This window comes from Chionomys nivalis, chromosome 25 (assembly GCF_950005125.1).
Source record: "Chionomys nivalis chromosome 25, mChiNiv1.1, whole genome shotgun sequence".
In the NCBI taxonomy this organism is placed as follows: domain Eukaryota; kingdom Metazoa; phylum Chordata; class Mammalia; order Rodentia; family Cricetidae; genus Chionomys; species Chionomys nivalis.
In genome coordinates this window covers 22,769,798-22,782,501 of record NC_080110.1, presented here as the reverse complement: position 1 = coordinate 22,782,501, position 12,704 = coordinate 22,769,798, and positions in this window count along the sequence as shown.

The window sequence follows — 12,704 nt, the reverse complement described above, 5'->3', positions numbered from 1 at the left end:
CTGGGAGGATTCTCTTGTGGTTAATAGTAAGAGAAAGAAAGGGTCAGCTGCAGGGAACATCCTTTGGTTTTCTATCTGAATTCCAGCACTTCCTGCTGGCTGTGTAGACTGACAAGTAGAAGATGGCCATGTGGCCTAAAATGAAAAGACCCGGAAAAGGAAGTCCTCTAGGAAGAAGAGGACAGGAAGAAGCTAGATGCAAGCTGGGGACATTAATGAGTTCCGACACTTCTATCCAACTATTATAATTTATTATAAGGAACTGTATAGAAAACAATCTAAAACTTCAGTTGTCTTATTTTTTTTACTACAGAGATATTCTTTTATTTCATTCAAAGTAAATTGAGACAATCCTCAATTTCGAAAACCTTTGGAATTAATGTATTTCTAGTTATTTACAAATAGAATCAACTAAACAGATATGTGATTACAAATTGGCTTATCAAATTTTTCTTCGACTTTTTTTATCCATAGCACCTTCTCTCTAAGCAGAAGGCATGCTTTATCTTGGTGGGAAAACATCTTACATCTTGTACTGTCATCAAGTTTTAGTAACTCTGTGTTAAATTTACGTGACATAATATTTTGTTGTCCATGAAAGCCATGAACTTTTGAAATACTGAACTTCTAGACTTCAGTTGTCCTCTTAAGCCTAGTATAAAAATGTAAAAAGGAAAAATGAGTTGGGGAAAGAGAAAGCCCCATTCTAGGCATCACACACTAGAGAGCCTGAAGTTTGCCATGTGGTTGAGTGAGTGTATCATGAAGAGTGTTAGACTTTGAGTACTCAAGAGGATTTCGCATAACTGAAACCCTTAGGGACTTCACTGTCATGAGGCCATCAATGCATCTACATTGATTGACCTTTTACCCAGTTCATTGATAGCAAAAGTCACCAATGGGGACTTCGGGGATTCAAACATCGAGGAAATCAAGGACAGGTCCTGACGGTATGAGAAGATACAGCGTGGGGATGTGTGGGGGGGTGGGAGTTGAAACCAAAAAGCCTGATAGCAATGGCAAAGATCACCATGACTTTTGTTCATGGGAAAGACGTCTTCAGTAAGCAAAGGCTAAAGTGAAGAGCATGACAGAATCCGGGCATGTTTGGCATGCTAGGCTCTAATTGGATGGAGAAGGGCACGCGGGCTGCACAAGGTGCGTAGAAAGAAAAGACTCTGGTTAGCAGGACTTCATAGGATCTAAAGTCAGACAGGAGAGTCTGGTAGGAATGATGCCCAGAATTTGTTTAGTTTCATGCATTTCTTTTGGCCCTGGGGAGTTGTTGAGGAGAAAAGGAGTTCCATATTTATCAGATCATTAAATTAGCACACAAGGGTCTTACTTACAGAAAATTAAAGAAATAAATTCTTCCAAAGAGCATTTGTCTCGATCTCTTCCTTTGTCTGCTTTGGGATTCTCCAATAACCATCTTATTTAGATTTATGTTCTCAAATAAATGTTTGTATGTGTTGAAAATCTCAAACTCTGGCTTAGAATACTCACAACTCATATAGTACATTAAAGTCAGGAAGGAATTTTTTTCTTTGCTCCCTAAGGTCAGTGTTAGGGAGCTTGTGAATTAAACTAACAAAATACAGAGTAAGAGCAGGGAAAAGCAGCAGAGTTTAAAAGGTTTGTTTTTCATTGTGTGCATGTGTGGGACTGTGTGTGTACAAGTGTCACAGAAGCCAGAAGAGAGTGTTGGATGCCCTGGAGAAGGAGTTACATGTAGTTGTAAGCTGCCCTTGTGGGCGCTTGGAACCAACTTGGGTCCTCTTGAAGAGCAGCAAATGCTCTTAACTGCTGAACCGTCTCTCCAGGTCCAGGAAACAGGTTTTATTTCAGAGGCTTTATATTTGACAGAAAAGAAAAGTGAAAGACAGAGACGTATGTAGAAGTAGGCACATACGCCATTTTAACCAAGCAAAAAGTTAAAACGGCCCAATGTGGTAAAAACCAAGCAGCTGTACCTGAGCCCATCACAGAAGTTTTGCTTCGTGAAGTTGGAGGCAGTTGTTGCTCAAGCTGCCTTCAAACAAGGAGTCAAAGGTCTTCATAATTCTCTACTTTATGTGCCCCAGTCCTGCTTTTATCTGGAAATGTATTCAGCGTTCTTTTCAGGCCCAGAGTTCTCGGAACCTATCCTGGTTCTGAGGGCTGCCCAAGTCTGGAGTTGCTGATGAAACCCAGAGAAGACATTTAAGCTAAATTTGTTGTAATTTTGTCTTTTAACAAACCCACTTCTGACGACTGTGAATTAATAGGAATAAAACCATGCATAGAGTGTGCTCCATTCTGTCAACAAATAGTCACTAAACCTTTAATACATTCAAGACAGAAGTTGGTCTGGCGTGGTGATATTTCATTTGTATTTTAACAAATAAAGCTTACCTGAAGATCAGAGAGTAAAACAGCCCCACTGGTCAGCCTTACAGACCAGGCAGTGGTGACACACACATTTAATCCCAGTAGCCACACTAGTTGCCATAGAGGCCGGGCAGTAGTGGTGCATGCCTTTAATCCCAGTGGTGCATGCCTTTAATCCCAGCCCTAGAGAGGAATATAAAATGGGAGGAGACAGTTCTCAGGCACAGTCTCATTCTGAGATTCCTGGAGGCAGGATCACCATTGCAGACTGAGGTAGAGATGAGAGCCTATGACTTGCTGTTTTGCTTTTCTGGCCCTCAGGTTGAACCTCAGTATCTGACTCTGAGTTTTTATCAATTGTGCTGCAGTCTGGATTATGAAAAGAACAGTCCTATAGGAGTTTGGATTGCTAGGCACATTAATGCATGCCTGTAATCCCAGCACTCAAGAAATTGAGGTCAGAGGTTCTTGAATCGAAGACCTGTCTGAGGTACATAAAGATACCCTTATCAACAACAATTTTAAATTGGGCTGGAAGAAGAAAGCCAGTCAACTACATAAGGATGCAGGTACAATAAACAAACGAAGCAGAGTCAATGTTGTGGGTGAGTGCATCTCGGCTGGCTGAATGTATGTAAATCTCTTATTTCAAACTATCCATTGGCATCTATGGTCACTGTCTGCAAAAGCCACCTTGGGTATTCAAACTATCCTGGGACAGTCACATACTGATAAGTGTTTAATAACTGTCTCTTTGGGATGAAGCTGATCGAGAAAGGCAGCATCCACCAATTCCTGAGGGTAATGACTTTCAGACACCACTAGAGGGCCACCCACTTTCAAGTCCCTTGACTGTTGTGAAGCCACTGAAAGGGGTTTCTCGGAAGAAATGTGCACAGACACATGGATATACAGCACCTTCAGCACAGCACAGTCAGAAGACGCGTAACCTGCCGCAAAGAGCAGCAAAATGACGAAGGCAACGACTTTTGTGGCTGACCAAGTATTGTTGGTATAGTTTATCTGATTATATATCCCTTTTTTTTTTTTTTTTTTTTTTGCTCATATTTTTAGCATGGCCAATATCGCAAAAGTTCTAAAGGGGAACAAGAGCCTCCTACAAACTAATAGGAATTAAGTTCATCACACCACTTGGAGTCCAGGGGAAAACAGGTATAAAAAGTCAAAGACACATTTAGGCTAGGCAAATAAACCTCTGGTCTATGTGAGTCATTAATTTCAACTGAAGTCGGATATTTCTTTCGGTCACCAGGTCACCAGCTCACAAATAACGACAAGGAGACTTATTAATTATGAAAGCTTGGCCTTAGCTTAGGCTTAGTTTTAACTCGTTCTCATAACTTAAATTAACCCATCTCTATTAATCTATATTCTGCTCATTCACCTAGATTCCTCCTCCTACTTCCTCTCTCTCTGCCAGGAAGTCCCACCCAGACTTCCAACTTAGCTACTGGCCATTTAACTTCTTATTAAACCAATCACATAAATATACCCTCACGCAGTGTACAAATATCCCACAACAATCAATATAGTGGATCAACTTGGTAATAGTATTTTCTGAGAACTTACTAATGCTAAGGAGACTTCTGCCTGATTGGTTTTTTCTCTTTTGCCTCCTCTCCTCTTTCCTTCCCTCCTGCCTGCCTACCAGCCCCTGCCCTCCTCAATCAGGAATGAAAGGAGGCCCTCACGATGCTTAGAAGGCAAGCACCCAACCACTGAAGTATATCCCCCATCCTTAAAAAAGATGTTTCGTTTTGAGATGAAGTCTCACTAAGTTTTTCACTGTAACCTTGAACTTACCTTGTAGTTCCCACAGGCTCTGACCCAGTGATCCATCTGCCTCTGCCTCAAGAGTAGCTGGGGTTATAGCCGTGTGCCTTTAAGCTTGACATCTTTGCCAGATTTCTTATTTATTCTTCATGGTATTCTTGTGAAGTTATTATTATTCTGAACCTTCTATATATACTTCTATTCTATATACAAAAATGGGGTCAGCGGGAAAACAGTGTTTTCCGTGGGAAAGCAGGGATTAACTCTAATTTGTTTGGATCAAAACCCAATGTTTTTACACAAAAAAAACACGTGCTAGTACTAGGGTGAGAGACCTCAGTAGTCCAAAAAAGCTGCATCAGCCTTGAACTTGAAAGTTCAGTACCCTGAATCCTCTAACAGGGGCTATGAGCGAGCTGGTTTAGGGAGCATCAGCCTGTATATCCCAGCTACTCAGTAGGCTGAGGCAGGAGGATCATAAATTTAAGGGCAACTTATCTCAAAATAAAAAGCTTGCAAGAGGCTGTAGGTTCAGTCTCTGTCTTTCTCTGTGTGTCTCTGTCTCTATCTCTCTGTATCTTTCTCATATACATACACACACATACACACACACATACACACACACATATCATATAGAGGAAATAGATTCTAAAATGGAAACAGACGCCTTCAATTTGAGTCCCTTACAACTGAATTTTAAGACGGTATTTGCTCCCTTCTTGGATCCCCATGTTGTTTACTTTCCGAGTATTTATCTTAGTTTTATCTGCAATTTTTTTTCAATTGATGGAGAAATAAAAACAATCGGGTAAGACCAAGTGTTGTTTTAGGCATTTCCTAAATTCCCTCCAGTTGTTGTGGGAAGAGTGGGCTCGGCTCCCCCTCTGTCTGTCAGAATGATTATTTAGACTTCATTTCCGGCTGGTATCTCCACCGTCCTTTTCTTACCCCCGATGACTAATAACACTTCTACAGAGTCCAAACAAATGGCCACAGTATCTAGTGTTTATTTTTGGAAGTCCCTCCCCAGCCAAAATGCGTCGACCCTCTCACAGACAGCAGGTTAGAAATTCCTGGCTAGGATTCCTGCCCTGAACAGCAGCGCTTGATATGGCTAGATGGCCCGCTGACTGGCACCCTGGGTGGCATCGTGCCAGCATGAGAGCTGTCAAGCTATCTGAATCGAGAATAGGCCCTGAGCTGTGATAAATCCAGCCAGATGGGCAGCCTGCTCAACGACCCAGCGAGGGGCCCTATCTTCTTCAGGAAGTATCCCGGGGCAGCACTAGAACGTTAATGCCACCTGTCTTTCCCTGCACTTGACATCTGTGGACACTTAGAGTGTGTGACAAAAGGAGGAAGGGAACAAGAGTGGGAAGGAAGACAGGAGGCTTTACAGGTGGGGCTAGCAAGTCAGAGACAAAGGAACCACAGCCCAGGGTCCAAGCCCATTAGGAATAGGAACTCACTGGCTATCTGGTACCAACAGGTACCTTATTTCAAGGCCAGGGATTAGCAAAGTTGAAAGAAGAGGCCAGTCAGGATCTGGCTTGTCAAACTGTTTCTATGTGGCATAGCCTCTGCCACACACAATTATGAGTCAACATGGCTACCAAGGGAATCCTTAGGGTAGAAAAGAGGCCTAGCCAAGTCACAGGTCCAGAGTAAGGAGTTCAGAGGTGTCCTGAACCCAGAACACTGGCAAACTCAGGGGAGAAGAGTCACGCTGTTTAGACAGTTCTGGATATCCAGACAAGCCCGGCATGGCTTTTGTCAATTCTCAGTGAAATGAAGATGTTCTAAATATGTGTGCGCGCTTCGGATGACTTCAGATTCCAGATCTGTGGGGCTGTGACTCTGCCCTGTGGCTAATTTAAGGCTCAGGAAGGTTAACAATGAGCCCAGGGTCGTTTTACACATAATCCCCATCTGTAAACTGGGAATGAGATTCAAATCCACCCCACAGCCTTCTCAGCTTCCACTGAGGGGGGTCTGCGCAAAGTACTTACCAAAAAAATGATCAGTCTGCAGGAATCGCTGTGAGTTTCTGGAATCAACTTCTCTGTATAAGTGAACTGTTACGTTACATTGATCTCTATCACTGATAATTTTGAAAAAAATCATAAAATGTGAATATGAAACACTATAGGTCATGATTGTAGTATTAGTATCACTATTACATGTGTGGTATGTGTGTGTCTGCATGTGCCTGTATATGTGTGCATGTATACATGTGTCTATGTATGTATATGTGTATGTGTGTGTCTGCATGTCTCTATATGTGTGTATGTCTGTGTGCATGTGTGTCTGTATATGTGTGTATGCATTGGTATATATACAAGTGTATGTCTCTGTGTGTGTTTCTGTATGTATATATGTGTCTATGTATGTCTCTGTGTGTCTCTCTGTGTGTGTCTGTATGTATACATGTGTCTATGTATGTGTATGTCTGTGTGCCTATGTGTATGTCTGTGTGTGTATGTGTGTGTGTATGTGCACATAACTAAAGAGCAAACCAAGGGCCTTGTGCAGTTTTACAAGTGTAAGTCCTGATAAAATGTTTTCTTAAAGCAAATGTCTGTGTACCACAGTCCAATAGCTTCACTCTCAGAAGACACTGAGGCACAGAAGACTTAGAGAACTCCAGTCATTTTTCCTTGGGCAAGTTGCCAAGGTTACATAGCAACTAGGAAGAAATAAACAGTGAACCCATATGACCTTTTAGAAAACAAAAACAATATGGTGGTTTTAAAAGCAAATGATGAGGGTCAGCACGATGGCTTAGTGGGTTGGGGCTTGCTGCCAAGCCCAAGTGACCTGAGTTCGATCCCTGGAGCCCATATGGTAGAAGAAACAAGCCGCCTCCCAAAGGCAGTTCTCTAAAGCACGTGCGTGCACGCGTGCGTGCACACACACACACACACGTGAGTGCATATGCACGGACATGGCATCATCAGTGTTACTTTCAAACTCTGTTCCTATACCACATCTTTAAACTCCATATCACATTGATTTATTACTTTTTTTTCTTGCTTAAAGAAAGAGAGGTTTATTTTGGCATATAGTTCAGGGGCTACACTGATGGAGGCTGAAGATAGGTCTCTTAAGGAGGTGCACAGAAGTAGAGGGGAGCTGACTGATTTCTTTTTTCGTAATTTTTATCTATGTATCCATGTATGTATGTATGTATGTATCTAGTTAGTTTGTGTATGTGTGTCTATGTGTATGTATGTTTCTATGTGTGTGTCTATGCATATGTATGTCTCTGTGTGTATGTATGCCTGTGTGTGTGTGTGTGTACTGCACACATGCATGTGCTATGGCCCTTGTGTGGAGGTCAGAGGAACTGAGACTCAGTTCTCATCTTCTACCTGGGAGTTCTGGGGCTTGAACTCAGGCTGCCAGGCTTGGCAGCAAATGCCTTTATTCCCCGAGTCATCTCAGAGCCCGTCGTGTGTGGTTTCTTAATGTGACAAACGGAACATCTCGCAAGCAGATATAACTTCAGAGCCGTGCCTGCTCTCCCTGCTTCTTATAAACTACACTTTCCTGTTCCCATGGGAGCTTTATTTACAACCATCTGAGACTACTTTTTATTTTTGTTTAGTTCTATCTATCTATCTATCTATCTATCTATCTATCTATCTATCTATCTATCTATCTATCTATCTATCTAAAGACAGGGTCATTTTCTGTTCCCAGGCTGACTGTGAGTGAACTCAAAATCTCCTTCTCTTGTGGGATCAAGGAATCTTTAAGACATTTAAACTAGACCATCACTTGTGACTGATTTATTTCTGCCCATTTCCAATGTACACACTGTGAAGTCATTCAGGAAATGGATCGCTATACCTCCCCCTTTTCTAGCACCTACCATAGAGTCCAGTCAGTACATAATAAAGTATGTCGAAGACACATTTAATAAACCAGGCAGTGGTGGTGCATGCCTTTAATCTCAGCCCTCAGGAGATAGAGGCAGGTGGATTTCTGAGTTCGAGGCCAGCCTGGTCTACAGAGTGAGTTCCAGGCTGGTCAGGGTTACACAGAGAAACCCTATCTCAAAATTAAAAAAAAAAAGGCACATTTAAATAATTGCAAGAATATATAGAGAAAATGAACTCTGAGACAGTGTAAGCAAACAAAAATAAGTTGTGGCGTCTTTAACACATAGAAATACCTACCCATCAAATGCTTGTCTATTTGTATCTCAGATAAATGTCAGCGACTTTGATTGACAGGTCCTGGGTAGTAGGTAGCCATAGCTGCCTCCAGAGGACCCGAGTTAAGGACACTGCCTGAGGACTATTGTCAATAGAATTATTTTTAGTCTTTCTATTTAGTGGAATGCATTCCTTTGTGGGGGAATTTAAAGTGCTTCATTCTCTTGTCAGCCTAATTGCCACAATTCCAGGAGCTATGTGGGTCCAGGATTATCACCTTATTTCATGAATGAGGGAGCTCCAGAGGCTTAACTCATTCGAGGCTACTCGGGGAGCTTTTAGAAGAGAGATTAGAAACACTTTTCTTATTCTCTGTGTTTCCACTGAGCGCAACAGCCACTGACTTGAACATAGGGGCACTCAAAACCTCACTGCTGCTGAGAAACCTGAGCAAACCCCAAGGGGCCTGCAGCTACATGCCTTAGAGCTGCCACAGTCAATAACTTCCCAGGTCAGCTTCCTTTTACCTCCTGGCACTGACAGCTTGATGCTCAGCTGCCGGGGAATTCCTTTCTCGGAGCTTGCTGCATAATTTGCAGAGCTGGGTATAAAGCAAAAGCCTTAGCTGCTTGCTTAAAAATTACCAAGGATCTGAAGACGGACTCGGTAGGGCATTAAGGCAAGTGTGTGGCTTTTGGGAGACTACTCACTCTTGGAAATAGCTTTTCCCATCTGTCTTCTTGTCTCCCAGGATCTGCACTGGGTTTTACCAAGTTATTGTCTGTAACATGCATGTTTTCTTCCATTTGTATTGCTAATACCTATGTAATGTAGCCTCTATGATGGCCTTTGGGATGGAATTTCTAAAATAAAAATCAGCTGTTCTGGGACGAGGAATTCTTCTAAAATTTTTATTATTATTAATTATTATTGTTTGTGTATATGATTCGGAGGGCATCACACATGCTATGGGACACACGTGGGAATCAGAAGACAATTCTGTGCTGTTGGCTCTGTCCTTCCCATCTCCTCCTCTGTCATGGGTCTGTTTATGTTGTTCGACTCTTCTTGGGTTAACTTTGGTAGTTTGGATGAATCAAGAAATTTATCCATCTTCTTTTCCAGCGTAATGGAGTACATGTTTTTTAAAGCACTCCCTTATAATATGCTGAATTTCTCTGGTGTCTGTTATAATGGGTCCTTGTTCATTCCTGATTCTGTTCATTTGAGTCTTTTCCTTTTTTTTTTTTTGTATGTTCCTGCTTCTACCGGAAGTCCTGACGTCTGAACTCGGGTATTCAGGATTGCGAGGCAAGAGCTTTTATTCTCTGAGCTGTATCATTTCTGTTTGGGGAAGTAGATATATTGTCTTATTTTTGTTTGCGGCTGTCATGCATGGTACAGTGTTTGGCTTATAGCCATTGCTTAAATCATGGTGTGTGTGTGTGTGTGTGTGTGTGTGTGTTTGAGAGTAAACTACAATACTATAACACAAGTCTACAAAAAAGGGGTATTTACTTGTGTTTCACTTACTGGAGTACACCCTGAACAACAGCAACAATGGGCAGCTAGGAGTTACAGAGTAAGAATTTGCTGAGAGAATGAATAACCACTGGATAGAAAGTTGCGCCCTGAAGTGTGCCCTAGATTCATTTTTGTCAGAAGCAGCTTTAGCTGTGTTCTTTATTGGGTCTTTGCATGTGAATGCCATCAGAGATACCCTACAATCACCCCACCCCCACCAGCAGCCCAGAGAGATCTGTAAAGGAATGAGAGTGAAGAAGTCAGCCGACAGAGTCAGGCAGTAATGACATGCCGGGAGCAGATGGCAGCAGCTCCAGTCTCTGTCACAGGACACTGAGCCAGAAGGAAGACTCAAGGGCACCTTTGGTAAGAAGAGCAGAAGTGCCCACTGTGAAGAGCTCCCATCAGCGCGTCTCCTAAAGATGTGTAAAGACATGCCCAGCTGTGCAATTAGCCGGTTTGTGGTGGAATGGGGCACATTGCGGTGGACAAATGCTGGAACCTGTATTATAATCTTGAAGGATTTAAGACATAACACAGAGGCAATGGAAACCACGAATGCTTCACAGATCATCCCCCAGTCTCAGCTTCCCAGGGGTCATCTTTAACATTATCTGTGCTTCCTGCTCCCGAGGGCATAGAGGTCAGCTTGGCTATTCTGGGAACTGATGCAGAAGCATTCGGTTTGGCTATGTTTCATGCTCTTGAGGGCGTTGAAGCAGCCATAAAATTTGGCTCCTTAATATGGAATCACACCTGATATGAAACTGTCCCCTAAGGAGGTGTGAAACACAAAAGTCTCCCCCCCTCCCCCCGAGAGACTAGGAAGTGTGGCCGTAGCAGAGCATGCGTGTGGGGCGCAGGCTTGTTTACGTATAGCGAAGGAAACTCTGGAATAAAATTTGAATAGTGTCCCATATGCTCCATTGAAAGAATCATCCTTTGCGGTTCCGCTGGAAGATGGATACTCTTCTAGAGGTTGTGTCAAAATATTACAAAAATTATTTGACAGACTACCTGATATTCATCTAGTGTTTGTGAAGAGTTAGAAATGGCTCAGTATTTTCTCAAGCAACATCTCATAGGCTCAATTTTAAATTATTACAGGAAGGAGCTATTATGGGCCTCGTGTTACCACAAAAGAAACCCATTAATAAAGACCAAATAAAGAACGGGTGACCCAGGAATTTCTGTCTCTGTTGAAAATATACACACAGCTGAACCTGAGCTATGAACACATAGCTACTTCAGGCTGAGGCAGGAGAACAAGTTCAGGACTTTTCTGGCCCAAAAAGTGAGTTCAAGGCCAGTGTGAGCAACTTGGTAAGACTGTGTCTTAAAAGTAAAAGGGAGGAAGGCCTGTCACCTCAGGCAGAGTGACGGCTTAACATGAGCAAAATCCTGTATTCGAATCCCAGCTCAGGAAAAAAAAAATTCACTCATAGGTTCAAACAGGCTGCGTGCTCAATAAAATTAAGAAATAATCATGATGGCAACGCGAAGCTTGAGGCCTGGGCCACTGAGAGGCCGGGCACTAGTACACAGTAAGCCAGGGCAGTCCACATGTTTGCTTTACATGTAGCAGTAATTTCAGAATGGCTACTTTGTCCACACAACAGTGCCGCATTTGAAATACTAATTTTCAAAACTGCAAGCAGCATGCCCTTATTTTTTTGCATGCCATGAAATTACTTTTAATTTCTATATATTATATTTTAATCATATTCTTTCCCCTCCCTCAAGTCTTCCCAGACCCGCCCCATCTCACTACATACCCTCCTTTCATGTTCTCTCTCTCTCAAAACAGCAAAAACAACATAAAAGCAAAAAAAGAAAGAAAGAAAAGAAAAGAAAACTAAAGAAAACTAAGCAAAACAAAAACTAAAAAGGCAAAACCCCACCAAACCATAACATCAACGAAAAAGCACCACACGCACGCACGCACGCACGCACACAGTATCTGTTTTGCTCTGGTCAACTACTGAGCATTAAGGCCTGCCCTGGAGTGTGGCCGATAGATACCCAGCGTTACTCCATTCGATAAAAGTGATTTGCCTTTCCCGGGAGATGTCAGTTGGAAATAGCTTCTTGGTTAGGTACGGGACTTTGCACCCACTTCCCTTTCTCAGTGATGGGATTTCATCCGGTTTGAACCTGTGCTGGCGGGTCTTGTGTATGCTACCACAATCTCTGTGAGTTCATCTGTGCTTCAACCCTCGTATCGGGAAGACACTGCTCCGTGGAAGTCAGAACCACCTCTGGCTCTTGTGATCTTTCTGGCTCGTTTTTGACGCAGACCCTTGAGCCCTGAGTGCCCTTCATACTCTCTTTAACACTAGGCTCCCCAGATTTATGCGAAGCTACAGCTTAATTCCTCTCATTTATTCAGTGTTCCTGCTTCATGGGACTGTTAGGTAAATGTCCCTGTGCTGTCAGGAATTCTCATTCTAAGAGTTACTTTTATACACAGAAATAACAGGGTCAGTGTCTCTCCAGAAACCGCACCAAGTGAGTCAAGGGAAGGCACTTGAGCAGAAACCAGAGATGCCAACTCTGAGAACGCTAATATTTTTCCCCACTAGGGGGCAGTGCTTGAAAGAATAACAGTCCTTACCTTTGAGGTTAGGCGGAACCAAGAACAATGACCTCCTTGTTATTTCCCAACCCACCTACAGAACACAGAGATTTTCTTTCTTCGGAGAAAAGAGGAACAAAAGACGTTTGCTCTAACTTGTGGCAGAAATCAACGATGACGCTGTCTTCGCTTACTGAGCTCAGAGACAGATGCCAGTAGCACTTAATATTTAGAATTACTGAAACATTCTTGAAGGAAAGTGTGTTTAAAGGCAGGGCTCA